This window comes from Mycteria americana, chromosome 5, assembly GCF_035582795.1.
Source record: "Mycteria americana isolate JAX WOST 10 ecotype Jacksonville Zoo and Gardens chromosome 5, USCA_MyAme_1.0, whole genome shotgun sequence".
Classification (NCBI taxonomy): domain Eukaryota; kingdom Metazoa; phylum Chordata; class Aves; order Ciconiiformes; family Ciconiidae; genus Mycteria; species Mycteria americana.
The window spans coordinates 24,909,432-24,935,378 of NC_134369.1; the positions used below are offsets into that span (position 1 = coordinate 24,909,432).

General features: G+C 41.1%; 1 protein-coding gene across 13 annotated transcripts in view; it reads left to right on the top strand.

Annotated features, from left to right (window-relative positions):
* LDLRAD3 (low density lipoprotein receptor class A domain containing 3) overlaps positions 1-25,947 on the top strand; it is a 232,132-nt gene that overhangs the window by 176,512 nt on the left and 29,673 nt on the right. The window lies entirely within an intron of this gene.

Here is a 25,947-nt window from a genome sequence, read left to right on the forward strand (position 1 = left end):
TTTTGTTTTCTGTAACTTAATACCATAGTATTTTATAAAATGTGAAGTATATATGAATGACTTGAGGTTAACAGACAATGTGTATTGGGCATCAACTGCTAAACATTTTCATGTCTGAGGTACTACTGAGAGATCAGAGTAGGCAAAAAAATGGGAGATGGTGGATATTTGCAGAGGAGATGTGATGTGCTTGGGCCTATAGAAAGCAGGACACACGGAGAGAGATAAAGCAGGGTATGAAGGAAGAAGAAATTAGGGAAATTGAAGGAAAATGACTTTAATATCTAGCTGCACTGGTGATTTAGTCCTTTGTGGAAGAGAAAATAATTCTGAGCTTAACATGGTGATAAATATTCTTGACAGCTCACAGGGGAAGAGGGAAAACATGCAATGACAATGCCAACAAAACAGGGTTTATAGCAATGGTATGTGACAATCTCTTCTGTGCCATTCCTCTGCCTAACGTATGAGCTCTTTCCTTTGGCTCCATATGTAAGGGCTGAAGGGGTCATCCTGGTAACTCGCCTGCTTGCTGGGCTACGTCGCAGCCTGGGAATATAGATCTGCTCAGATCAGAGCCTTGGAGAGGGGGGTATGGCCTGCCCCTACCCTCTGTCGGGGGGGGGGGGAGGAAGGGGCTTCAGAGGACCAGCATGCATGTATTGCTGCTGCACCATTGCTGCTGCCCCTGTGCCAAGGGCTGAATTGTTTTTCACTACAAGCCTAAGGCAGCCTAATAAGATTAATGTGGGTGGTAAGGTTTCTTGGTTTCTTGTTGGGTTTCTGGTGGGTTTTTTGGTTTTTTTTTTTGGGTTTTTTTTGTTTTTTTTTTTTTTTTTTTTTTCTTCTGAAGCTTAAAGCAGCAGTGTTCTTTTCCAAGATTGGGATGACTGCTTCCTCTGCACATTAATTGGCTGGATTGACTCCAGGTTGTTTGTTGTCATGACAATCTGCTTTTGGAAGTGATTGTCAGGCTCAGGAGAAGAATTTCATGAAGCTGTTACTTTTGTCTTTATCTTTGGTCCTTCTGGAAAAGTCAGATTAGTAAAAGGGTTAAGCAAAGTGATTCTGTCTGATTCTATGCATGGAAGAGCCCCAAACAAGGAGGAAGGAACTCTCTCTCATTAGGACCAGAGAAGTGATGGTTTGTGGGCTTTTTTATTTAAAAAAAAAAAAAGTCCAAGCACAGGGTTGGGAATGAGGAATTCCCAAAGTGAAATGCTGGTTGTGGGGAGTGTGTGATTGCCTTTGCCCTTTGGCAGCTCAGAGCCTCCCTGAATCGCCATTTCACCACCTGTAAGTGGACGATACTCGTATACCTGTCTTTCAAAGCGAGGATTAAACAGCGTAATGTGCTCAATTTCCCATCTGAATGTAAATGTCAATTCCCTCTGGAGTTTGCAGCTATGGGTATGTCTGTCCTGACTTCCAAATACACCTACTACTTTGTGTTAATCAAGAATTAGAGGCTGCTGTGGACAGTCTTTCATTTCTCACAATTTTTTTTACAGCAGATCTAATTACTGTAATTACAATGAGTTTTGTGTTAACATAGTACCCAAGAATCCTGGTCATTAACTAGAATTCAGGTGCTCTGGGTGCTTAAGGACAGAGCAAAGTAAATCTGTAGGGTGTTATAAAATCAAGATATAGGGTTTTCTTCCCACTAGCTATGTTACCGTGTTGAATGTGGTAGCTTTAGTTCAGTGTAATTGAGTGTAGTCTGACATACAAGATTGCCCTTGTGTGCTATTTTTCTATCTAAAAATGTGTTGATTTAGAAATCACTAAGCTTCTGAACCACTGTATGGTAGTGTCATTATCACCATGTAACAGATGGGGAAGAGGGGGGTGTAGATCGGCTAAACGAAATGCTCCCAGAGCGACATCCTGGCTGGTAGGAGTAGAACTTCATCTGTGCTTGTCTGCTTCAGGGGGATGTCGTGAGACTTAATCAATGTTTGCAAACTGTTTTGAGATACTATGATAACATGTGGAATAGAAGCATGAGTTATTAATTGGTACTTTGCTCTCCTTCTGCTCTTGGGTATACTGACAAGCTTTTTAAATTAACACCTCTTCCTACTCCTCCATGAACTTCAAAGGCTTCCTTTATCCTGCTGTCATTACTGGTAAGCTCCAGTAGCATATCGGTTTGGTTTGTGTCAGATACTCCTCCATGCATAAAGATCCTTTCAGTTAAGAAGGGTCACTGCAGGCTAGGAAAACAGGAATGTGACCTCCTACTGAAAAACCTATTGACCCGGCTTTGACATGCAGCACTTCAAAATGTGCCGTCTTTGATGAATAATAGCTTTGCTAGCATGCTGCAATTTGAGATGAGCCTGAAGCTGTGGGTTTATAAAGATTAATTTTAGTCATAACTAGGAGCAGATTCATTTGAGGAGAGGGAGACAGAGGCCCCAGGATTTAGTTGTGAAAATGGGAGGAAGGTCAAATTTTTGAGAGCGCGTTCCCACCTTCCTTTCTACTTGCCACTTGTAACTGAGTGTTGTGCATCTTAGGTTTGTATGTCGTGGGGAAAGTGTCAGTTTAAAAACTTAAACTGTGATAATTTAGCAGCAAGTCAAATAATTCTGCTCTCATTGCCGATAGTAATTATTTGTAGCTCTTGTAGCTTCCATGGTAAACTTCAGAGCTGTTCCTTTAATCCCACAGCTATACTTTGGTCATCTCTGGTTTCCAGCACTGAAGTAGTACAGCCAGACATTTCCCTTAGTCTGGAATGTGGTGTATTCATCAACGTGTGTGCCTGAGTTTTGGGATTGGATGGAGGATATAACTGCTTGGATTAAGCACACGAGTTGCGTATGTGAATTGCTCTTTCTAGGGCATTATTCCAGTTTTAACAACACTTGCAGCAACTGGAAATTTCTGCTCCTGTTCTATACTTAATGGATATAATCTATACTTAATCCAGGAAAGTTCCTCTCTCCCATACAATTTTTTCTCTTATTACTTTAAGATCTCTCCCTATGCGTCAAATTAGCTGACAGTGCTAGTCATTCACAGCAGCTGCTCTGGGTGTACACCTCGGGTTTGCCTGTCATTGAGGGGATTTCCTGCTCTGCGACAGGCATCCACTCAATTGGAAGGGAATTCCTCCTTCTTAATATTTTTCAACAACCATGTAAATTTGTTCAACTCCAGGACTGTATTTAATTTATTCTCTTAATTGCTTTTTATCTAAATGTGTCTTCGTAGTGCTTCTTTCTTTAGTTTCTCCTCCATTTTGTACTTTTAGTCTAGAAAGCTTTAACACCAACAAAAGCATACTGGATGTTTTAATTCACACTCCTTTTCCTTTCATGGCCCTTTTATTTCCTTCTAAGTTTGCTAAATACCTTTATTAGCTTTAACCCCATTGCCTAGGAAAGGGGATTTTATTGCTGCAAGTTCACTCTGACTGGTGCTGTAGAGAGAGGCTCTTTGCTTCAGTAATGTTCCTACAATTCTAGCTCTGCGGTTGTTAGTAAACAGTACCATTGTGGTCAAGTTATAAACCAAATGTTTTGCAAGTGTCCTGAAGTTGAATCCTGCCCTATGTTTCTACAGTGTATTTGGTAACATCCACTGTTGCACGTGCGGATACCTCCTTTTTTTATTGTTGCATATTTTTTCATTGAATTTGCATTAGGATTTTGATATACCACAATATTCTAAAACAGATTTAGAAGCATACACAGTTGTGAGAAGTCTCTGTTTCCTCTCTGGCATGTATAAATTGCTTGTATAAAAACTGGCAGCATATTAAAAAATGAAAAATCTGACCCTCTGTCAAACAAGTGGAAAACAGTTCAGAAGGTTGACTTATTAAAATTAATTTTTAAGTTATAATATAAATTCTGTAATGATAATTTCTGTGGATTTAGGCATAGGTGAGATGAAGTTGGAAGGGGACTGGCTGTAATGGTAAACACTATAGTCCATTGCTTGTGTTTGCACAACTGAGTTGCAATGCAAAGTGGGTTTTAGAACTGACAGCCAAGTGGAGCAGACATACTCTAAATTCCATTGAAAAACCACAAAACCTAATTTATGAAACACAAATAGGTCCCAGAACATCCCACTCCGTATGGAGCTTGGAGCCAGCCCTTTGCATGTGGCAAATTGAAATTCTGAAATTCCCAAATGCTGTGGTATCACTTAGACATCCCAAAGCTTTGTAGTCTGATCCTGGCTGCATACATTTCCTTTTAGTAAGTCTCTCTTTGACTCATTATTGAGTCAGTCTGTAAACTGAAGCTCAACTTACAATTATTGTGCATCAGTTTAGCCCAGATTCAGCCTACAGCAGGAATTTAATACTCAGAGGCAGACTGAATAGAAGCAGAAACTTAAGGAAGGATACAAATAAAATGTCACTGAATGTTTTATTAAAAGAAGGCTTTGCCTGAGCATATTTAGCTCTCTAATATCCCTGTTTTATCACACTTGCTAGATGGAAATGTTTTTCAGTTGTGAATTCCTTTTTTCCTCTGTTCTTCTATTCCCTGATTAAGTCCAGGCTTCCTCTTCTTTCCCTTTTTCTCACTTCATAAGATTATTTATTTGAGAGGGTTCTAGTCAAGAAAAAAATTGATCTATCTGCATGGAGACTAAAAGGTAAGGTGAGTTACAGTAGGCAGAAGTTCCATATTAGTTGGTACTGGTATTTCAGATGACCAGTAAGTTCATCTGTGCACTTACTTCAACAGCATGCGGACTCCACGGTCCCTGCTGCCTCTCAGGCCAGTCTGTCATTTGTAAAATTGATTATTGGTCACTTCATTTGAGCAGCAGATAATAACACAGGTGTTATTGTAAGATGGTCCCAGACTCATTCAGAAGCATGGTAACTTCTGAGTGGGACTGAGAGAGGAATTCTTACTTCACTGTGCATGGAGGCTTTGCAATTGAAGTAGTGTAAAATAGATGTGGGGATCTCAGGGAGAGGTCCAGGCCGCTGGTACAAGTGGATTTGTGTTGCTATGTCTCACAGCTCTTTCAGCTTGCGAAGGTGCCAGTTTTGTTGCAGACCAGGCATATGTACCTGAGGAAGAGTCGTGGATCAGTATGTTGCTCCTGCAGACACTTTGGCCTAGCATTTTGGCATAATAATAACAGACATGCTGCCAAAATGTTAGGCTACCACTGTTTGGAGAGCAGCTATTCTATTAAGAGCAACTATAATGTGGCAATAGACAAGCAATGACTTCAGGTCTTCAAATGGACAACAAACTTACTTATAAGAGTGTTTGTAGATCTGGGAGGTGTCCAGCCTCTTCACCTGATCTCCTGTTCAGCCCACCTTTGATGGCTTGAAGCTCAAAGCAGTTATCAGCACATGGTGACGTGGCTAGTGTAAAAATCAGTTTTATGACCTAGGTCAAATCTTAGACAAGGTGTTGTATCCCGGAGGGTTCACCATATTTGTCAATGGCTCTAGCAGGGAAAAAAAAGGAAGAAAAAGAGGATCTGGCAACAATCACCTTGCCCTGAAAGCAATTCCTTGAAGATAGTAAGGACGGGGAACTGCCTCTGTGTCTCCAGCTCATATTATGCCTGTTCTGTAGACAGACATGCTTCAGGATGCTGATGGTAGCCTTCCCTCAAGGCACAGCTTACTCCCATGATGGAAGTGCTGTTCTTACGAGAGTGCCTTATTGGACTCTTGCTGTAATCCCATGGAGGTTGGGTTTTTTTGGTTGGTTGGTTTTTTTTTTTGGTTGCTGGGGCTGAAATTGCAGTTCTCAAGCTGTACAAAAAGTACAAGCAGTATGTGCAGGTAGTAACCATGTATCAGCTACTTTCCTTTCAGCCAGTGGCTGGTGAGGGGAGCTGTGAATTGAGACTGTAAATGGCATGGTTTTTTCCTCACCTATGCAGAAATGAAATATGAGCTCTTAACAATTGTGTGCAGATATTTTTACCTTCACGTTGTGGCATTTATGCCTAACAGTTCCAGAAAAAGGTGATGACATGAATATCCAGTTTCTTTGCCTGTGCTTCAAAACTTCAAAAACAGGTGATAAAATCTCACGCTAAAGGAAGAGAAGTTGAAAATAAAGGACATTGTTTTTTGCCATTGTTCTTGAGGCTAATTAGATTCTCTCTTGAGCTCTCATTAATAAAAATCAATTCCTTTCAAATACATTTTCCACAAGTTTTTAACAGCATGTAGATGTTTGAAATATACCATATGTATTGCCTGGCTGCTGAATTGCATTAACTTTTCATAGATGTCGGTGTCATTTAATTGTGCAGAAGGCTCCTGTTGCTGGACTGTAGGTACCAGCCCCCAGTCTTTTTGCTGTCAACGGAGGGAATCCAAATAAAAGGCACAGATGTTAATCTTTCACTTGCTGTAAAATAAAATCAATTCCAGGTAAGGTGACCAAGTGCTTTTTCTGCAGTTATTGTAGAAAAGGATTATAGCATTTGTATTTAATATGAAACTTTAATTTTTGTTAGTACAATTTCAGTACTGGGACAACCTGTTTTTTGTTGGAAAATGGTAGTTGTCATAGCAAACACATGTCAGGGAGGAGCCACAGCAAAGGTTTCCTGGGTTAAGTACTGAAGAGAAGCTCTCACTAGCAGAGTGGGAGTTAGCTTGGCTGTCTCTTCTGTTTCTAGTCCTAACCCTCATTCATTAGACCAGCCTGCTGCAACCTGTAATTCTACTTCCACGCCCAGCTGGGAGCTGGTCTGCATGGCTCTCCTGCCAGGGCTTTGAGACCTGCCTGCATTAACCAGGGCAGCAAAAACTCTGAGGTTAATTTATGCTTCAGTGCCTTTGCAAATCTTGGCCTGGCATTGTTGTGTCTGTAACCACTAGTTAGAAATGATTTCCCAAGGTGAACTATTGAGGAAGCTTACTACATTCAGCAGTTTGCACAGGGACATGAGCAGAGAGCACAAGAGTTTTCCTTTCTTGCTCTTTAGGAGTTGGGCCACTCTTTTTGTGCAGCAGTGGAATTGAATAGAAGACCAGTTTTGCTGCTCAGACCTGTGTGAGCAGGAGAAACAGATCCTAGCATCCTGTGTGTCAGACTTCCTGTAGGTTTTTTATTTTGTTTTGCTTCTTCCCCCTGCAGCTGCCAGCAGTAAAGTTGGAAGATGTGGCTCCTGAAGTGTCAGGCTGCAACTCTGTCCCCAGCTGAAACTAGTTTTGCACATGGTTAAAATCTGCATCTTTTCAGAACTTCAGTTGTATCTGGGAGTAATTTGTGACATGTGAGCTCTGTCAAAGCTCGTATGTGTGTTCGTACTCAGATGTAAAGCCACAAGCAAAGCCAACATGACCAGGTGTAAAAGTGTCTCTATTCAGATGTTGTAGCAGTTTAATACATAATTCATTATGTAATTGACCTAAAGCAGCATGTTTTTAGTGTAGACAGTCCCCTGGAGCAGGGTTACCAAGGTCTGTTGAAAAGTTTTACTGACATCTGCTCAACAAGAATAAATGCAGTGACTCCAGGTCAGCCAGATGTCTCTGTAGCTAGAAACTGTGCTGGTGCAATGCACTTGACTCGTAGGAAGGAGAGCAGCTAGAAATGTAGAATGGCCCCCAGAAATGTAGGCGACCCCATGTGTGCAGGACCTCAATAGGTCTGCACAGTTTGTGTCTGTTATTTTGAGAAATCCTCGCTTAGAGTAATTAGGTTTTTTCTCTAAGTGGTTTCACTGTGCTGGCATAGCTACAATTTTACTCTGCCCTACAGAAAATATGATTTTACATCATCTTATAGGAGAAATAAGGGTATGGAAAACTGAAGCTGAGGGGGATACCTCACAACTGAGGTGGTATTAACATCAAAGTGTGTCTACCAGACCTCACTATGTCTTAATGCCCACTCCTTCCAAATGCTGGTCCTGGCCAGGTCAGTGGGAAAGTTAACTTTCTTCAGCTGAAGCAAATGGCATTTGTTTCTTTATTGCAGGTCACACATAAGTTGCTATACCAGTGTGCTGTATTCACTGTGGAGCATAAATTGCTTCAGGGTGATTTTTAAAACCTGAGCAAGTTGCCTGCCAGGGTTCCAGAGAAAGGTATTTCATACTGCCTGATCTAAAACTAGCAAATGAAAATTGATAAGCAAGTGGATTACCACAAAAAATAAAGTTTCTTGCCAGGCTTTAGATTAAGCTGAGATTCATCCTCAGCCAAGCATTTCAGTACTTGTAAATCTGTGAAGGATGAGGCTGTTAAATTCTAGCTTTCCCTTCTTTGCTGCTCTTGCATTAAAACGTGTGTCCCAGAGTCTGATCAAGCTTCCTTGGAAAGCTAGGCACCGCAGCGGATAAGTGGTGAGAGACATCATGCCAGTCTTTAGCCTGTGTGCTGTTCCCTGAGCTTGCCAAACTAACTCATGCTCCCATCTCACATTACCAGATATTCTGTGCTAATTTGCTATAAAGGATTGTGTTAAAAATCCATATTTATGAGGGATGTTAAAAACATAAAGCAATTATATGGTTTTCAATTACATAAACATCAACATGCAATGGAAATTAGAAGCTGAATAATTAATTTCCTGTTTATTTGTAATACAGAGTCTATGCAAACAGTAAATCCTGGAGAACAAACAGGGGGAGGAGTGCGGAGGGTACAGAGCCATAAAGTGCTTTTAGTATCTCTATTTAAATTTAGTTCAGATGTCAAAGTAGGTATTGGCTGTTCAGGGAGGTAGCAACCTGGTGAGTGGGAAAGATTGGGTGCAGAAGTCCTGTTTGTACCTATGCCTTATTAGTTAAGTAGTGTTTCCACTAAAATGGCTGAAGGTTGGGACAATGGGGGTGCCTGTTCACATGTCCTGAGCACAGAGGTGGCAACAGCTAGAGCCACCTGACACTTCCTGCTATTGGTGTGGTAAATTACCTCAGGCATTTTGGGTTAATGGCCGTCATATGCCTGATCTCTATTTTACATATGAAGGATACCAAACTTCTAACTTTTGAAAGCTTTATGAAAGATTATAAAGTCATTTGAAGAAAATAAATATCATTAATAATTTCTGAATATTACCTGTCACCTGAAGTGCACCAACCAGTCACTGTGGAGTCTGGGCATTGGTGCTGAATTACATCCTCTGAGGCTTCAAAGCCAGAAGCTTTCAAGGCTTCATTTATTCTAATAGCATTATTGCACCACCGTAAATGCAGTGATTACCAACTAGTTCTTAAGTGGAAGTAAATTTGAGGATCTGGTGTCTTTGTTAAGAGGTTAGGAAATGTGTTACACTGTGGGAACCTGTGGGAATTAAAAACTAGCTTGTTCCATTTGTTCAACTGTTTATTCTGAGATCATCATTTCCCTTTGCCTCCTACATTCTGAATACCTAGCAAACACCAACTTCATTTTAGTGATGGCTGTCCAGGAAAACGCTTTTAGACTTTTTGAGACTGGTTTTTCCATGGCAAATGGTGCTCGTGATTTACCCTCTACAAGAGAAGACTTAGGACTAGAGCTGAGAGTTTTCTTTGAGAAAGGTTTTCTGAACTAAAACTTGAACTATTGTGCCAGTTAACTTCGAAGTCCATGGTGGCTGCAGCCTTGCTGACTGGTTTCCAAGGAGGTGATTTGGACTTGGCCTGAGGGAAGGGGATCATTATGAGCAATTAAATGGAAGCTCTGCAACGTATTTGGCGCTGACGCTTGTAAGATCCCATAGCTGTAGGAATATTGTATGGGAAAGAGAGTGTCCTTACGGTGACTAACTTGCTGTCAAGTTTAATTTTCTTTTTTCATACTCTAGAAGCAGAAAACAATAAGCATGTGACTTCAGGAAAGCAGTGCTGTGGGGGAAGTTATATCCTTGTTTAATAACTGGACAACTGTGATCAACCAGGAAAAGGCGGATGAGAAGACTGTATGTTCTGTTCAAAAGCTAACAAATTCATGCTGAATTTTTTCTGTTGTTTTTGCTTGCTATTAAAGCCAAATTTGCCTGACCAGATTGGAACAGGTATGTTGGTGATCAGTTAGATAGAGAAGTTCTTCAGAGATGGGCTCAGACAGCAGGGTGGCTGCAGTAGGTATGAGAGGACTGAAGCAGCTGTTGTGATAAAAATGAGACATGGTGGCAGTGAGCAGAGCCTGGCTTGCAAATAGGGGGTGGTGATCATAGTTAGGGGCTTAAGCCATGCTCCTACTTCAATTTTTTTTTTTCTTTTTTAAATTTTGTTTGATGAAAGGATTGCTTGGCCATAGTCTTGTCATTTGCTATTGTGTGGGAGCCAGCTCGTATAATTAAGACTGAGATGGTGGTAACCTTCTGCTTACGCACACATGATCAGTTTTGTGATGACTCAGCTGCCAAGGTTTACATTCCTGAGCCCAAATTCTTGCTCTTTCCATTGAGCCCACAGCACAAGTGTGATTGAATCAGTGAGTGTTTGCAGAAGCCACTGCTGGTCTCTCCCTTGTTCTCCAGACTGCCTTTTCCACCACCTCTTGATATATAAATCCCGGAGAGCTGATGATTAGTTGGCAGCCATATGAGATCAGATTCTAGTCATGACTGATAATTGCAACAAAATATCCAGAGATAACCTTCCTGGCCGAGCTGGATGTAATTCAAGACTCTGTATGTGAAGGGGCGCTGGCTGGAGGTGCCTGAGGAGACGTGCAAAAGTGGTATCGTGAGCTTGCATACTGGTGAGAGATTGCAGCACGATGCCTTTGCAAGCTATATGGCTCATCTGAGGTGGAAACCAAGCAACATGGAAAAACACTGTGAAATGAGTTAACCTTCAAATAATTAATTTCCCAGGAAGGTACAGGAATGCTTTTGGTCTGTGCCTTTGTTATCTGCACATCAGTAATATGGTCAGTCTTTCCAAGAAAGCCTAGTGTAAATATGGAGTAGAGAAAACATACTGAACCTGTTCCTGTGCTCTTTCATTCATCATTTCACCCTCACCGTATTCTCTACTTCCTCTTGTTGGAAAAATTCTTCAAGCAGTTTATTAAGTTTTTGTTTGTAAAGAAATTAAGTCAGATTTGTCCTCCCACCTGTTTTTTTTATTGCCTTCTTTCCTGTAAGCCATCAGGGGCTTTTCCTCACTTGTTCCTGTTGTTTGTTTGCTTGCTGGTTTCTTTCTCTCTTCAGTTTTTTTATTGTGCTCTTTCTTCACATGTTTGGTTTTGGCTTTTCCAGAGGTATCAGACAAGAGTAACTATACATTAAGCCATATTCAGACTTTAATCCACTACCTACAGTTAAAATACGACAAAGTTTTATTGCCCTATTCAGGTAAATCTTTCCTACTCAATCATTGTTCTCATATTTTTAGTGTCATCCTGGAGGGGCAGCAAGTTGTCTAGGCTTAAAACACACAAACAAATACAAAAAAAACCCCAAGACCCACATGCAGGAGAAACCATACATCTCCCTGAGAAAACTGGGCATACATTCCTTTATGTTCGATCCAGCTCTCTGAGATGGACCACATCTCTCCTCTGTGATACAAGTGCCACACAGTGGCCCTCTACGGGAACATTGCCAGTTGGCAGTATTCATAGCAAATGTGTGTTTCTTGATTATAATTTCAGCAGAGATTTAATATTACAAGTTTAATGGTGTCTGCAAGTCACAATCAGGTGAGAAAAGGAGTCAATTTCTGCTCTGGTTGTGCTAAAGCTGTTAGAGCAGGAATTTTCTTTCTGCCTATTTTACCACATGATTTGTACAGCTTATATTTTATGGCCATGATTTATAACGTATGTCACAAGTTTCTCTGACGCTGCTAGCAGTTTCCTGCCTGTGGTTTGCTAGGTGGGAGCAGTCTCCTGATGCTTTTGACATGAGGTGTGTGTGTTGGCTGTAGCGCATTCCCATTGGACACTAGAATCAAGCCCTTGCAGTGGAAGGAGGGGGTCTTGAAAGAAGTTACTGCATTAAACATCTGCTAGACGAGGAAGTTTCCACAGGAACTGGGTTAATAGTCCACTTCTGGAGTGTGAGCTGGGAGCGACCATTTGGCCAGCCCCCTGCCATGCACAGCACGTGGCAGCAAATGCAACATTGCAGCAGTTGGTGTGCAGAGCAGGAAGTGCACTAGTTAAAGTTGCCCACTCATATATTAAAGGAGAGGAGGGAGAAGAAGCCTTTGTAGCTGGCTTGAGGGCAGGCTGCTGCCAGCAGTTGTCTCAAAGCATTCCTTACTGCTGTGAGATCTGTGAATGGTGCTTCGGAGAAAAATCTCCCCTGGGTTTTGATGCTTTTCAACCACAAGTCTTTGTCATTTGCAACAGAGTGGAGTTCTCTGCAGTGCTCTTCCCCAAGCTTTTCAGTTGTGAGAGCTGACTGAGGAGATAGGGGAGGGGGAAAAAAAAAAAATCAGACTTTTTCAATTCCTTCCTTTCCAGGGGTGACAGGACTGCCTCTCCAAAACTGTTATATTACTCTTCTGGCAGTTGCCTTTGGAATTGGAATCGCAACATATTCTGTCTCTTCTCCTGGCAGTTAGAAGAGCCTTCTTTAGCTTTTTCCTTTTCTCTCTTTTCTTTTCCATACCCTTTTCCCTTCTTCTTTTACTACACAGTGAGAGAGCCAAGGAAATGAAGAGGATGCTGCGCACTTCTGCCCTTTTCATGTTGAGAAAGGAACGTGTGTGTCTTGTGTATGCTGTGGCTATGTCCCAACAAGAAAGCCAAAAAACTGTGATGGTGGATTTTTTCCCAAAGTGTCTGTTCAGATGCACAAGTAAGGTCAACTTTTAGTAGGTTGTCTGCCCTTAGGCATATTGAAAAGATCACCCTTCTTGTGTAAAGTCAATATTTTTTTAAAGGAGGTAAATAATGAAGCACCAAAGAAAACAACACAAGCAAAACTCCTCCCTGCTTGCAAGAACACTGACTTGAGCAGATATCACACAGACTTTATTTTCACTTCCTTCCTTGTTAGAGGCTTCAAAGAGGATCTCCACTGCTTGGCAATTTAGTTTTCCCCGTGCAGCACCACTGTGTCATGCTTTGTTCAGTGTAGGTTTCAAGGCCTTAGGTCATGAGGATTTCCTTACTGTTCTTGGGTGATTATTGTACCTGCAGTTGTCACAAGTTTTCCTGTTCCAACTTCACCTCTGCTCTAAAGCTAAGTAAAACTCTTCAAGTATTATATTCCCTACCTGGTTTCTGGGCCTTTACAAGCCTGGAATGCAGGTCACCTATTGCGGGTACAGAATGACTCTACCCTTTACCTTTCCTTTCTGTTTTGCATGCACAACAAACTCTCTAATTCTTTGATTTCCCAAATAGGGGAGTGGATTTATGTCAGCTGTTGTGGGTGAAGACTAATGTTGAGATTAGAGAGCTCTGCCCTACACTGGGCTGCTTCTGCTCTTTCTGTGAACTGTACAGTGAATGTAAATGCCCTGCATTTAATGAACACTCCATCCTGTCTGCATTTTTTTAATGAAGATCTCGTGGACCAGTTGTTGCTAAGTCTTGCTGAATAACTCTTGAAAGAAGATTCTGCTTGTCCTGAGGTAGGATCATGTAGTGCTGAGCTTGTCTTCTGGCTTGTTACCTTTCCAGATCAAGCTGAATTTAGGCCCATTCTGTCATTAGGAACTTACTAAACTACTGCTCTATGGCTTAATCATTAAACGTCAACCTTTCTGTTAATATTTTGTGTGTGGTTCAACCTGGCCTGGTCCCCTTCTGTCCTCTGCATTTTATCTGTTGCAGGTTTTTTTTTCCCCCCACGTCTCATGTGTTTGCATAGGTGCTTCATTTCAGAGGAGTACAGGAGGGATGCAGATGTTATAACTTCTTTTTTATTATTATTTATTATACTGTTTGGGCTTTTTTGATCTCTGGAACTCAAAACAACAATCAAATAAGGATACTCTTCCATTTTTCTTGGCACTCGTGTCTCTCTCCATGGATGGAAGTGACTGAGGTTGGTTCTCACAGAGTCAGTGACTGGTAAATCGCATGAATCCATCCTTGGTCCAGCTGAATTTATTACCTATTTCTGTTTTTGCTGGATCTCAAATTTTAAACCCTTCTTCTGCCCTACATAGTTACATTTAGCGTTTCAGGCTGAAAGTGTATCTGTGGGCCTGGGGGGAAAAGCTTGGGGGTTTCCCCCTTCCCGTTTTGCTTGTCCCTTTGGGCAGGATTTGGTTCCCAGTGGCCAGCATGGAGATGCCCTGAAGAGCAGGGTGGGGAGCAGGGTCCAGGCCCTTGTCCCAGGCCTGGCCCAGGGAGTGGTCAGGCCCCTCTGCGGGGTGGGGAGGACTGTGCCAGGTGTCCGGCTGCTGTGGGTGAAAGGCAGCTCTGCTGCAGCCTCAGCAAGTGCTCGACAGCATCTGTTTTCTTAGGCACTTTCAAGCTGCATGAAAATGATTTCAGGAAGCAGAAACATGTTTTTACTTGCCAAGTATTGCGTGAAATGTCCAGAAAACAGATCTGGTTAGGAGGAGACCTTCCTTGGGGGGGTAGAAGGAGAAGAAGAAAATAAGTTGTGTATTTTTTACTGCTTTGAAACAGCACCTCTCACAGCTTTCCACATACTTAAATCTGTCCTCTTACTGACTTGTTTGTTTCCATTTCAAACCTGGATATAATTAATGTAATTTTATAAACATGAGTGTATAGAAAAAGGGCAATACAACTTGAGGGACCTTGTTCTTCAGAGCATTATATATACTGCTTTCTCTGGCATTTCCTTTTGTAGAGCAGTTTATGTGCAACTTCAGAGTATTTATCCTGCTTAAGAACAATGTTAAGTACCTTAATTAGCTTGGAAAGTATTCTAGGCTTTTTTGTGCCTTAATATATTTTAAAGATATTTTCCATGATGAGACTTCAAAGTGACATTTCTACAATTCCTTCAGCTGTGCATATTCTCGAGAACTGTAAGCTACCTGATGACATTTTTTGCTTTCAGGACATCTCATCAGATGAGATGAGGTTTTTGCAGATAGGCCCACAAGCCAGATTTGAAAGTGTCGAGAAGAGTTGTTACCACATCGACAAGCCTTTTATAGGGAGAAGGCTTGAGGGAAGGCTTATGTGCTTTACTGGAGTGGAACACGTTGACGTGCTGCGTATGTCCCCCTTGTACGTGGCCCAAAGAAAAAGCATAACCTGCCTAGGGGGTGGGGTGGGCACAGGCAGTACAAGCCCCATCCAGAGCTCAGCTGTGGGTGCTGTGCCTGCCACCTTCAGCCCTCAGTTCTCTACACCACTTTGTTTCATCTCTATACAGCTGACATGTTTCTCTTCATTAGAATCTATTGCTGGAAGAATCTGCTGGAACATCAGGCAGAAACTTCTACATCTGTAAGTGTGCAGACATCAGAAGCTGTCAGAGGGAGTTCAGTGAGATGGAAAGGGGGATCTCTTCGGCCAAAATAGTGAAGTCTGTGAGAGTCCCCCTTTTTCTTTCTCCCCCCACCCCAGTATCTCTTAAAACTTCCAATTGTTGCTGCTGCTTGTTAAAAGGTATTTTCATTCTCTTGTGCATTGCTCCATCTCATATTTGTTCACTGGTAGTGCTGCACCAGTCTCCTCTCACAGCTGTTGGTGAAAACCTTTCCTTTGCCCTTCAAGCAGAGTGCCTTGAAGTGCAGGTGGTTGTTCTGTGGTCTTCGTTTGCTGAGTCAGGGGTGCTCTGCTGAAATGAGTGAGTACATTAGCTGTTGTACATCACAAAAAGGAGAGATTATTGCTTGTATTGGTAATTCTGAAGGCAGTCTGTTCTCTCTTTAATTGGGGAAAATGGTCTGGTGTCCTCACACCAGCTCATTTGGCACTTTCTGGTGAATCTGAAAGGGATGCTGCCTGTTGAACAGCGTGTCTTGGTGACATGAGAAGCTCTGGGCTTTTCTGCTGGGCCCTGCAAGCTTGGTGATTTGGTGTCACCCTTCCCCAGGGCAGTTTTCCACCTCTGGTGGTAAATGGCCTGTGGGTAAAACCGCTGTTTGTCTGATGTGGTTTTGGTTCTGTTGGTGGAGAAGCAGTAGTGGGAAAAGTGGAAAGTACATGTAAGTGGGAGATGTGGCCCTTTATCACCATGCAGTCTAAGGGAGGGTTGGGAGGGTGCTGTTCTGAGGCAGGAAAGTGTGAGTGAGGAATGTCTTCAAGCTGCGAGTGAATGCCTTTTCAGGAGAGGGTGTTGACCTGTCTTTTCCCTCTTGATTTCATGCTGCATCTTAGCCAAATGTTCTGTCAGCCCTGGAGAAAGCTGCTGCCTTTTATTGTTTCACGTGCTTAGCTAAGGTTACAAATGTTCATTCCTTGCAAGGATGAAACTCCTGTCTGTTGTCGTTAAAAAGCATTTACAATTATGAATTACGATCCCACCTCTGCTCTGTCCAAGCGTGCTTTAAACGAAGCACGGGTTTGGTTCATTGAGGGAGAGCTGTCACTGCAGCAGGAGTCCTTAGTGTTAACGTAGTGCTCGTTCCTTTGGGACAGAGTGAACTTCCCACTCTACAGATTCACCATCAGTTCTCATGCAACCTATCACTGTATCTTTTGCCATGTTGCATATAAATATACATTTTTAAAATGCTTCATATAGGCTTCCAAAGCTCAGGTCGTTCAGTCTGTGTTCTTGTTAGGTGTATCCTACCTTCAGTTTTTCCTTGCAAACTAGCGAAAGCCAAATTAATTACAACAGCTTACTCAGAAGAGACGTGTTCAGAGAAGTCCAGAAGGCAAAGTGAGAGTTCTAAGAGCTTGCACAGATAAACTGCTTTGCTCTCCGTGAACACTTAGTGATGTGGTGGTGGTAGTTCTGGTTTTAGGTACCTTTCCATAGGAATTGTATTGTGGGTGATGGGGCACAGACTAAGGTAAGTTGTAATTTGAGTCCTGCGAAAAATGCCAAGTAAACTGCAAATCAGGTATTGAAACTTGAAATACAGGACTGTATTTCAGTCAGGACCTTGCGTTTTCATCCGAGATGAAGCCTTGAATATTGCGGAATCTTCTAGCATGGTGGTGCAGCAGTGTTCCTGATAAAAGTAGGCACTTAACTTGCTAAATTCCTGTTTCTTCTGTTTGCAGTAGCTTTTTTCTTCTCTTTCTTCCTCTCTTCACATTGTCATCTCAGGAAGCTCATTTACCCTAATCCTGTGTTTGACTCATGAGACCCAATGAGATAATAGCTTGAGAATAAATTGCTGTAGCAATTGCATTCATAAATATCATGAACAGCTTCCTTAAAGTGGTGTTTGATTACTCGAGACAAAGCTTTCAAAACATTAAAACAGCTTAAAAATAATTACTTGGCTAAAGCAATAAAGTTCTGTGGATATGTTTCAGTTTTCATAACCCTCTATTTTTTTTGCTTTTCAGAAAATGGACAAGAAGCCTATATTAAAAAGTAATTAAATCTGCAACCCAAGCAAGACACAGAAAATTCAAAGTTTAATGCTAATGCAGTTTTTTCATTTTGCAGATGATTGTTGCCCACTCACATGCACACAAATATGCACATCATTAGCATTGACAAAGAGCTGACTGTTAACTTTGACATTCTTGGTTTCCAGGAGTTTATCTCACAGTCTCATTATGTAAATGTGCTTGGTTGTTTTGTTGTTGGTTTTTTTTTTTTTTAACTTGAGCAGTTGCCTTGAGAATAAGTGTCTATCTAGAGCACTGCATGTGATGCATCCTGCAAAAGCTAGGCAGAGCTATCTGTTCTGTTGAAAGAGAGTCATGTTGCTTTGATTTATAATTAATCTTTAAGACTCTAAAACATCTTGATGGTTTAAAACAAACAAATCTGACTGTCTGACAGTGGTATTTGCCAGATGAGACAGTGTCCCACATTGCATTGTATGCATCACACTGAGGCTTGGTGGATTACTGCTATGTAATTGCTGGCTTTCCTAAAGAAAAGTTGTGTGAGGCCGTGCTCCTGTTGAAAATGTGTGGAAAGGAATATGCTTTAAGAGCAAGCACTTCTGGCTGTCTGGTTAAAAAAAAAAAAATTAGTATTGGATCTCTAATTTTGTCTAGCACAACACGGGATGTAAAGGAGAAGATCCCATGGAGCACCCCACTGCCTGAAGCTCTCCTGGCTGGAGGGCAGCTCTGGGATTTCCCATGTCGGGTAGTTCACCTACCAAAAAAGTAGAAGAGAAGCCTTGTTAAAGTCTGCTTTGTGGGTGGTAGTCGGGTACAAGCAGGAGTTGGTGGGGACAGGTGATGGGCATGGGAGGATTTATTTGCACTGAGAGAACAGTGTAGTTCCATGAAGCTGCAATGTATGGTATGTGGTGCCAAAGTTACTTTTTGTGAACGCTGTCAAATGCTTTTGGAAATAACGTACACAAACTTGTCCCATCCTTCTGGGAAAATAAATTCCTTTTAGCTTTTCATGTTGGGGAAGGGGATTGAATAAGCAGGTGGTTCAAGATCATACTTCAAGGCACATTAGTTAATGTCTCTTTAACCTTAAAAGGTTGTTAGTCCATGAATTCTGACTTTGAAGCTTGCAATGGGTGACGTATTATTTTACCAGTCTTGTCCTTTTTAAAACAAAACAACACATCTTTAGGTGGGATTGCTGCTCAGGATGGGAGGTGAGGTTCACCTGTTAAATGGAGAATTTTGTTTGGCAAGGAACTTTCTTCTGCAGGACTGTGTTAGCCAAGAACATAGAGAATGGTGCTTCTTAGCAATACTAGACTTTTAGTTTGATTGCTGCAGAATATTTAATAAGCAACATACGTAGCTAGAGGTGAGTGATTTTTTTAAATACAGAAATCTGTTCACTTTCATGTGGTTTTAAGCTTAGAGTGAAATGCAGTAACTTGATGATTACTCAATATAATCTCTGCAGTGTCTTTACAGTACAGTCTGGTTTGAACACTACTCTGCTAGTCCCAGTCCTACAGTGGATCCTTCCACTAATGCTTCACCTTCCTTCATCCTCACACCAGCAAGGTAAATGAGTTGCATTTTGTTGTCCTGGCCTTTGCAGCCAGATACTGATGACGGTAATGCTTCATTCTGAAGAAGCGAACCATCACAAGCATCTCACCAACTGCCATCTCGCTATCAGGAAAGACTTGCTAGCTACAGCGTGAGTGTTCAGTGGTAGTGCCTTCCATCTTCTGCAACGAGCACGACCTTGCATTCCAGGGATCAGCAGATCCAGAGCATCTCTGCTGGTGGTGGTTTCATTTTCCATGATCTGGTTCATGCATATGCAACTCACCACTGTGGGTTTTAACATTCAAAACATTTTTTTCCTCCTGGTCCAATACAGAAATTGCTTTGAAAGCTGAACTAATGTTTGGCATGCTTCCCATATTTTGCCCTACAGCTGCGGATATGCCTGTTTCATCATATTTTTATGACTTGAAAATGGGCCACTTCAGACACTTTCCTGTATAAATATTGAGCTAGAGCTTTCTCAAAATGAACCTTTAAAATTGGAAGCTTGAATGTCAGAGTTGTGTATAATTTGCTATGGTGACAACCACATGGCCTCTGTCACAGAAGAGTGAAATACCTTGAGCTGTTATTGAGTAAGTTTGTGCCTGTTTCAATAGCTTCTGTGCTCCCATAGTACAGATAAAGAAGTCAGCTCTGGGTTGTGTTGTGGGCTGGCCTTTTCTGGTGTGTTACAGTCACTCTGTGGGGAATTATCAGCCTTTCATATATTTGTGCCATGCCAGGGTTATGCTAGTTATATTTGTAGTTTCTGTTTTGCTATTAATGGTATCCTCTTGTCCTGGTTTCAGCTGAGATAGAGTTAATTTTCTTTATAGTGGCTGGTATGGGGCTATGTTTTGGATTTGTGCTGAAAACAGTGTTCATAATACAGACATGTTTTAGTTGTTGCTGCACTAGTCAAGGACTTTTCAGCTTCCCATGCTCTACCAGGTGCAGAAGAAGCTGGGAGGGGACACAGCCAGGATAGTTGATCCAAACTGACCAAAGGGCTATTCCATACCATATGACATCATGCTCAGCATATAAAGCTGGGGAAGAAGAAGGAAGAGGGGGGACATTCGGAGTGATGGCATTTGTCTTCCCAAGTAATCATTATGCATGATGGAACCCTGCTTTCCTGGGGATGGCTGAACACCTGCCTGCCCATGGGAAGTAGTGACTGAATTCCTTGTTTTGCTTTGCTTGCATATGTGGCTTTTGCTTTCCCTATGAAACTGTCTTTATCTCAACCCTCAAGTTTTCTCACTTTTACTCTTCTGATTCTCTCCCCCATACCACCTGGGGGGAGTGAGTGAGCAGCTGTGTGGTGCTTAGTTGCCAGCTGGGGCTAAACCACGACACATGTAAATGCTGAGTTTTGTTTGTGTTTAAAATTATTAGAGCAAAGGGAAGATCATTCTTCTCTGGGCTACATATAGAAAGCTCTGGAATAATATGTTTGATTTCCTATCAGAATAACTTGCCATTGCCTCTGTCACTCTAGAGGATAATGTTTTCCCTTCTGGTTCCCACTACTATAATTAGATGCATTCAGAGCATTCTGTTTCTGTCTATTAACATGTAATCATGTGATTGATTCTTGCATGCCAAGTAGATACATTTTCCAAAGGAAATATGTATTTTACATGAGTTTTCAGACCAGCTATGTAAATCGAGTGCTCATGACAGGCGCTGTGACATGCAGCTTGAATGCTAGTCTTTCAAACTTCTGTCATCTGCACTTCCCCCTTGTGTGTACCTCCATGGCTTTCTGCTACTTTAATTGGTGGTTCCCCTACTACGATGCTTAGTCAGATGTTCAAAGCACTGGCTATTTAACTTGCCAAGAAAAAATGTTCCTGTATCCTGTGGATTTTTTTTATTGATCAGGATTTAGTGGGAGGATGACTTGGCTTTCTGAATGGATTGCTTGTGTCAAGGAAAGCTGCTGACCAAGGATATTTTTAGACATGTTAATGATCCAGAGAATGTACTGTCAAATATTTTCTTTTCAGTCTTTTTTCTTTTTTTGGCATCACATCAGGTTAACATTCAGCTTGTTGTGTCTGCATCCTTTGGCACTATGAATTCTTTGCACACTTTAGCATAACTGTCCATGCAAACCCTGTGGCTCTGATTATTTCTGTACCCTCTGCTTCTTTTATTCCCTGATGGAAGAGGGTAATATTGCCTCTGAACTATAGCAGAACTTCTAAAAGTATCCAGTAGCTGTAAAAATAAACAAACCTAAAACACCCATACAAACAAACCTCCTGTTTTTCAGCCCCAAAGAATTAAATTGTATGCCCATGAGTAAGGCATGGATGATCAATACTGTATTCCTTCAAACTGCCCTGTGCCAGAGTATAGGACTGGTCTGAGACCATGATTCCAGAATCATTAATTCTGGGGGTGTGTGCTGTTGTATCAGCCAGTGGTACAGATTTGACCAATATTTTTGTTGTTAGCCGTGACGCTGGGTTTAGGTCAGCTGAAGAAGGACAAATGATACCTATCCAGCACAAAGGCTTCAGACACAGTCACTTGTTTTTAATAAATTTCTTATCCCAAACTAGCACTTTGCGTGATGTGGCCCAAGTATTTTTTATTTCAGATTACAGTCTGTGGCCCCAGGACTTGTGTTGGGAATGCAGTGGCTTGATAGAATGCACCTAATCTAGCAAGGGTATTGATGCCCCATAGGTGAGCAGATACTTACTGCATGCTTCATTTACTACTATCCTGAGCTGAAACAGACCTTCTCACCTAAAAGCAGGAGCTCTCTTAATCTTCAGAGATGTAAAGAAGGACGTTTTAATGTCATTTCTTTATCTCAAATTTTCCAGTCCCTTATGGCTTCAGAATTTATTGTGGTTTGTGGTATAGGCCAATTGCAAAGTAAATGAGAAGATCCCAGCTGCTTCTGCTAGCATAGCCCATTGCTGCATTGACAGACTCGGGAGCAGGGTATCAGTAATAAGTCTTGTGATCTTAATCTGCTGTTGTATTCATATTGTAATGATTCCTCTATAACAGAGCCTTTTCCTAGGGAATGAACATTCGCTAGGAGTATTCGTGGAGCTTATCTTTATGAATGCATCCTCCAAAGAAGGAAGAGAGCCTGCTGGAGGGAGTTTGACATTTAGTCATACATTTGACAGTGTGACTCAGAGTGCTTACTTGCTGAATAAGTGGAGGTATTTCTTGCTGTTGAACTCCTTGATGTTAATAAGAGGATTTGCATTGTTGGCAACTGATTTTGCAAGTCAAAGAAGATGTTGTTTTTATTTTTAAAAATACTTTTCTGCTATTGTAACTAGAGTATAAATATAGGGACAATCTGCCTGTAGGCTTCCTAGCATGCTCTAATTGTCACCAGAGATCATAAAGGTAAAGATCAAAGAAAGTGTCCTTGCCACTTGGGCCATCCTAATCAAAGAATTGAGAGACTGAATGCAGTTCCTTGATCATCTGTGATCCTACTGTGTGACTTACAGCAAATTTCTGTCTCGATAATTTTTTTTCCCCCCAATCTTTAAAATAGCAGTAGTGCTTCCTCATCTCCCAAGGATGTAGTTGGAGATTATATAAACTATTTGTTGATTGCTTACTTAAGACTCTATCTTAGGTAATGAGAGTCACAAAAGTCGAAAAAAAAAGAATTTTTAACATTATCCTAAGATACTGAAAAGAGCGTGTCCTGGAATTGACTCATGCTTGCTTGGTGTTGTTCTCTATTTGTTGAAGGAAAGATAACTCTAGATACACCAGATTTAATAGTGTCTCTTAGTCCTTCTGCTGCCGTGCTTGTTCAGTATTTATCCAGTGATGGAAGTCAACAACAGCAAAGGACGGCCTTTGCCCTGTCCACCAGACAGGTACAAGCAAAGCACAGACCTGCCAACCCACCAACACCTTTTCTAAAAAAAGTTTGAAAAGAGGCAAAGGAGAGTTGTGTTTCTGAAAGTGACATGTGCGTTCATGGCTCTTAAATGGGTAGGTGGGGAAGCATGCAAGTACCGTGACGCAAACTGCAACATGTACTGATGCTCAGTTGTGCACAGCTGTGGGAAGCCATTGTACTGCTGCAGGAAGATAAGCACTTCTGGTTTATATCAGTGCAAAATTCAGCCATTACCACTACAGCATTCTGGTGTTTGATCTCTTTCTTTAGGAGGAGAGCTTCACTCTCAAAGTTGATAGATTTTATGTAATGCCTGTCTTCAGCAGACTTTCACTTATCTTTGGAAGACTATGGCCATAGTGGTGTTCTACATGTATGTAACATCTGCATGTTCTAAAGAAGTGGGGCTGAGTTTTGGGGTTTAACACAGCTATTTTCACTACTCTCCAAATTGTCAGAGAAGAGTGATAGGTGATAAATGCATACTGTAATAATCTGATCATGGGCACTTAACAGATGCATTATTTGATTTACAGTGTTTTCAAAAGGCTGCATAAATCATTTTAATTGTTAAACTGATATGTTAGTAGAAAACAGTTTTGTTCTTTGCAATCCTGAGATTTTCTTATACTGAATATCTCTTAATGCTTGTTACCATCATGGCTTATTTATTTTTGACAGCATACATATAAAAATAAGTTCATCTCTCTTCTTAAGGGCTCTTGTGAGTTTTGAGGGAGGAGGGGGAATCATTCACGTAATTTTAAGCTTGACAGAGTAGCTATAATTTCAGGTAATTAAAAAAGAAAAAGAAAAAAAACCCCACAACAAAAAAATAAAGCTCTGCTGTAAGTAGTCAGTCAGTTGTATACTGACAGAGGCAGAATCTCCAAGTCATGGTGTTTGGGTAATGTTGTTTGCACTTTAGCGTGGTATCCAGAACTTGCAGTAGGTTACCTACTTGCTGAAAAATTATATCTCTCTCTGCTTTTCGCAGGGTGTTTTGTATTATCTACACAAGCTGCAAAGCAGAAAATTACTGTCTAAACGGAGCAAGACTTCTAGGAAATGGGAAAAATACATAATTTTTTTTTTTAAGTGAATGGGGTAATATCTTGCATTGAGATATGAATAGGTTTGTGCCAGTGGTCTTAAACACAGCCTTCAGATTAATTTTAGTGGACTAACCATCTGAGCATTAGTGTCTTGTCTTTTAGTATCCAGCAGGGCAGAAACATACTGTCACAATGTTCATTCAGGGGAGCTCTTCTTGGAAGTCAATGATATAGAAAGAGAGGATTTTTAGCTATAAATCAGTGATGAAGGCCAAAACATGATGTAAACATGAGGCGTAGCACAGAGAAGGCACTGAGGTTTTTTCATTTGGTAAAATGGCTTTTGTTTTATTATAGGGGCGGGGGAGGATTTTCACTGTTATTAATTAACAGCAGGAAGAAGCATCTGGTGTTCTACAGAGGGTTTTTACTTGGAAAGTAATTTCTTTGTTAGCATCTTCATAATGATCATGTTCACATGGTTTGTGTACATGCCAGCCTCTGTTCCCCTGAAATTACAACATACAAGCCCCTTAGAGTTTGGGGAATGATGCAAATGCTGTGGAGGTACTAGGGATAAGGGACTCATTGCTTCTTGATTTTGTTACGATCTGAAGCCAGTATGTGTATGAAGATGCTCCTGTCCCCCCTCAACTCGACAAGGAACAGCTCTTGTTTGTTAATTGTTTCTAATCTATATGTGAGAAGACATTGTTTCATTTTGGCATCTCCAAAAGTTAGTTTGAGCCTGAAAGGATACATCTAAACAATTAAAATTAAAAGCCATTTTCTGTTCTGAAGACAATTCTGAATTTTATATGTTTCTGTACTTACTGAAAAGAATTAATATAAAAACCACATCGTATAAAACGTTATGTGAGATATACAATCCATTGTTGTGAATTCTGTATTCAGTGCCACTCATTAATCTGCTTCTCTTCAATTTCTTTGGATAACTAAGTGAAACAGTCCTCAAGTTACCCAAATTTAAAAGATACTAATAATTCTTTCATGGATAAATGTGGTGGAAATACAGTCTCTACCACTTTAAATCATCAGTTCAAAGAAGAGATGAGTCAAGCTGAAAACCCAGCAAATGGGGTCAGGATGTTGTGTGAGGTGACACAACGGCTCAGGGTTATGGTTAAACACCACTACCTTAAAGAGTATGTTTTTCTAAATAGAAAAGGCCAAGTGAGAAGAGTAGAGGCTGGAACAATTACTAAAATTTATAGTAGTCAATGAACAATAAAGCAGTTACCTATTGCATTTCCTCATGGTGGACACACTTTCAAATAAATATGATTTACCATAGAGCTTCAATACATAGCTCTGTAATACTAAGCAAAGCAAAAATTGGAGCAACACGGTAATCAACTCTGAGGAGAAGATCCAATGCTGGTGGTAACAGCAGTTTTTCACTTACCTTGTTGAGTGCTGGTGGATGCCATCCTGAGCTCCTCTGGGTCATGTGGTCTTAGAATAGCCCTTTTGCTTGAAAAATAATATATTATTGAAAGTTTTGTACCAAGAGACATTTTGGGACTTGCATAAATTAGATTTGTTTCATGTCTGTAGAGGTGTGGGGGGAAGGAAGGAAGGAGAAGCAGTGCAAAAAAAAAAAAAGTAATTTATTTGAAATTTCATTAATGCCAGATCTTGAGTCATTTTCTTTGTAAGTAGATCTGCAGAGCATGTCATTACCCACTGATTTTCATCTCCTTTTAACCCAGTTGTAAGAAACTCATACACTAGCAGTCCCTGTGTTTTGAGGGGAAATGTGCGAAGAGGAAGGATCTTGATGTTGCCCCTCTTGCAGTCACTCCTCTCATTGGTCGGGTGAATTTTATATAGAGAGCAGAGAAGAACTGGTTGACTCTTTTCCCTGTTTTTCTGAAATTAATTATCGATCATCTTAAGATAGAAACAAGTATTGGGCATTGCAAAATGGAGCCCAGAGGTGAAGGAAAGTGGAGCTGTGCAGGCTTGTGTGTGTGAAGACATGCCCAATAATGCGTTGCTACTGGCATGGTAAGTTAAACTCAGCCATACCTCAACTTAAATATTCAGTTGACAGC